We start from the raw sequence: 4,084 nt of genomic DNA on the forward strand, positions 1-4,084 counted from the left end.
GCCGCCAGCCGCGGGGCCCGCCGGGAGGTGTAGTCCGCGCAGCCGCCCCGCCGACCGCAAGGCCGCCGCCAAAGAACTACACCGCCCACAATGCACCGCGCTAGGGGCAGCCAGTCGAGAGCCGAGACGAGCGGCCAACAATACAGCTGATCCCAGAGAGGATGGAGTGGGAATGGCTCCATCTGTTACCCCCCCCCCCCATGGTCTGGGCACTGCTCCCCTTCATTATAACAATCCCCCCCCCACTCCCACCCCCTCACTCTCTGTCCCCTGAATTACTTTAATATCCTCAAGAAAAGTTAGTCAAAATTTCTTCTTGCCCACTCAAAGGTGAACCCCTCAAAGCTTTGACCTGGAAAATATACAGTCACTACACTTTACGGCGTATCCTGTGAAGACGTGATAAGGCGCTATATCAGATACAGGGATGATTATACTTATTACGTTATAACCAAAGAAAGCGGCAGAATAGTTTTAGGACCTTTCTGTCGGCACATGAATTCATTGGTATCTTTGGAAGGATGGACTCATGTGGCACTCACAGGTGCCTACAGTTTTGATACCTCAAGATGCCATTCTTCTTCTAAGAGCCTTGCCTATGAATATACAGTCAATACACTTGACAGAAATTACTTGTCAAGGGTTTTAAGACATTCCAGTGTTATAGGAACTATATCAAATGCAAAGATTACGGCCCCATAATGTTTCGTTCCATCTTATACGTCCATACCTTGAACATAGCTGACTGGATTTGGTGCCACAGTGAGGAATAGGTTTTGTGTGGCTGGAGAAGGAGTTGGCTTGATGCATCGAATGGCCTTTTCTCATTTATGCTTTCTTATATTCTCAATCATGGTTCCGTTAGGCCATATTATTATTATATTGAGCTGTTAAATGTTGACCACAAGGTGGCAGAAGAGCAAAGGCTACAATAACTGTTCATTCCACTTAACAACAGCCGTTAAAAAGTGGGTCGAAAATGTTGCTTTTCTCTTTGAAGCACTAAATTCCAATGGATTAAACTGCACCAATATGTACAATTGCAATAGCTCTAATCTCCAAAAGTCTTTCCATTCATTCCTATTATCTAAATTTTCAGTGGACTCAGCAAGTTGTATAGAATCTTAATGTGTCAAGTCCCTTCCCATTCACTCAGATTGTATAGAATTCTTACGGAAAACAATCTTTGATTTTTTTACTCATTGCTAATGTAATGTAGGTTCTAAATGGCCTAACTCTTCACATTTACTGTGAAATAAAATGACCCAAACCCATTACTATCCACTTCCATATAGAATCCCAATAGATCATTTACCTTTTACACATATTTCTTCTCTCTCCCTGGACTATATATAGATCTGTATTGCAGGAAAGAAGGATTCCATTATCAGCCCAATGAAAATTCTGAATGAATGTAGGAGCACAGAGTGAAAGCTATACATAGAGTAGTTTGATTGCTCATATTTATTAACATTCAATGCATCTTTTATATCAGTTATCAACATATCGACAAATGATTGAGCTGAAGGCTTTGCATAACATGTTTGGAATATTCAACAATAGATACAAAGATACCCTGAATTTGTTCATCTCACCAAAGCCATGGAAGTAGCCTTGAGGCAACAATGCAGTTCGCAACTGAACCAATTTTGCAAACAAAATGTTTTTGTTGAGTGTATTCTCTGCATGTTTTGACTGAGTTGCTGAATGAATGATTCGGTGGGAAGCCCAACATTGATTTTCCAACTGTGCAGTTTATGAACAGAACGTTCTTTGACAAATGAATGAAGTGTTTATGTGAAAGCAATGTGCTGTACTTTAAAGCAAATAACGCTTCATTTAATTTAGTGACAGAGGAAGTTGAGAGGGGGAAACGGTCTGTTTTGTGGTCAATGGTTGGGAGGGCAGGGAGAAATACTTTCTCTCTCAGAAAGCTCTTTGTGATTATAGAATGTTTCATAGCAGAGGATGAATTTTCTACAGGTTCCTCTTTGTATTGCCTGTAGGATCTGAGTAGTTCCCTTAATCTGATGGCACCTTATATTGTAACACCTTAAATAGAACTGTGTTCTATAGATTTGCTGTTTCACATTGTTTGGACATGGCGAGGAATGAATTGATGAACACACATAGCTCTGTTTTCCCATGACAAGTTCTATCCCAAACATCCTATTTTTAATGCCTGTATGCAGTAACTTGAAATTATCTTCATTAGTAATAACAACTTGTATTCACCAAGTCTTGGAGCACTTTATAGATTGTGCAGGACAGTGGGTAGGAGAGGAGAAGGAGGAAGATGACTGTAGGTATGATCAAAAAGGTAGGTTTTAGGGTCGCTTTAGATAATAATAATAATAATAATCCTTGCATTTGATATAGCGCTTTTCACGTCTTCTAGACGTCCCAAAGCGCTTCACAGAATATACTATAAAGTGAATTGACTGTATATTTGTGGGCAAATGCGGCAGCCAATTGCGTACAGCAGTGTCCCACAAACAGTCGTGGATTGAAAATGACCAATTTATTATTGTTTTGTTTTGGAGGGATTATTATTAGGTGTGTGGAGTAAGGAAACTTGCCCAAGGTTTCGCCCTCTGCCTGGAATTGAACTCAGGTCTCTTGCTTGCAAAGCGAGTGCTCTAACCCTGAGCTACAGGACTCCAAGAAAAGAGGCAAGATGGAGGAGGCGAGAGAAGGAGTTCCTGAATATTGGCATATCAGTCCATACTTTATCCATATTCATATCAGTGCATACTCTGTCCAGCTTTGTGTGTAAGATTTACGCTGCCTCTGATTCAGTTATCTACCTAGCTCAATGTCAGCTGCAAATTTAACTGCCTTGCACTGAGCTTCTGAATCCAATAACAACAACAAATTGCATTTGTATAGTGCCCTTCACGCCGGGAGGACGTCCCAAACCCAGGTCATTTATGTCTACTGGGAATAGGAAAGGCCCCAAAACAGCCACGTGAAGCACCCCACTTAACATTTTCCTCCATTTTGACCAAGCTTCTTTATCTTCTACTTCTTCCAAGTTACTAATCCAGGTCCATAATCTCTTTTTAAACCTGCTTCTATATAATCTTCTACACAGTTGAAAAAATAGAATATAACATCCAACTGTCATAACTCATTTGTATTTGTATCTTTATCTGTGTGGTTCCTGATGAGGCATATCTCTGTAGCAAATCCAATACTGAATTAGAAATTTAAACAAAAAACAGTAGAACAAGAACATGATTGAAATTTTATTTACAGTTTTATTAAATTGACTCCCAGGATAAGCAAGCACCATAATGTCTTTCTGTTGCTTAAACAGGATTGTTGTGGGCTATCCATATGTACAATTTAACCACATGCTTAATAACTTACACAATAGATGGGGTTCTTACAGATAGGAAAGACTTTCAGTCTCTGCCATGAATTATTAACTAATGGGGACAGTTTGTGGGACGTTGCGCAATTGGCTGCTGTGTTTCCCACACACAATACACAGTCACTACACTTTACAGTGTACGCTGTGGAGCGCTTTGAGACATCTATTATTAATGGCCATCCATTTAGAATATGAATCTTATGTTAAGAGAATATAGGAACCTAAGAAAGGACACAACAAGATAAAGTCATTTGAACCATTAAACCTTCTCTTTTCACAATTTATGAAATCTATTGCTATCATAGGCTTCTACCCACGTATTCTATCTGTTGGGAATAACTTTAACATAGAGAATCATACTAACTCCATGGAACTCCCTGCCTCAATCCCTCCACCTCATCTCCTCTTTATTTACCTTTAAATCTCACCTGAAAACCTAACTCTTTGACCGTGTCTCGGATTTCATCCCCCTGCCCTTTTTTCTTGCTCAGCTTCCGAACCCCAACACTGTACAGGGCTCCAAGACATTAGCCAACATGAAGGACGCTCTATAAATGCAAGTTGTTGTTGTTTTAGTTAATTTCCTGAATTTTAAAGCAAGTAAAGCAAAACACATCAAAAGTTTCGTCCATTCCTACATCTCCACTGGAATGGGCCTAATCATTTTTATTGCAGGGACTTTAGTTCAGGACTCTATGATGATATACC

The sequence above is a fragment of the Callorhinchus milii genome, unplaced genomic scaffold, assembly GCF_018977255.1.
Source record: "Callorhinchus milii isolate IMCB2004 unplaced genomic scaffold, IMCB_Cmil_1.0 Scaffold8, whole genome shotgun sequence".
Classification (NCBI taxonomy): domain Eukaryota; kingdom Metazoa; phylum Chordata; class Chondrichthyes; order Chimaeriformes; family Callorhinchidae; genus Callorhinchus; species Callorhinchus milii.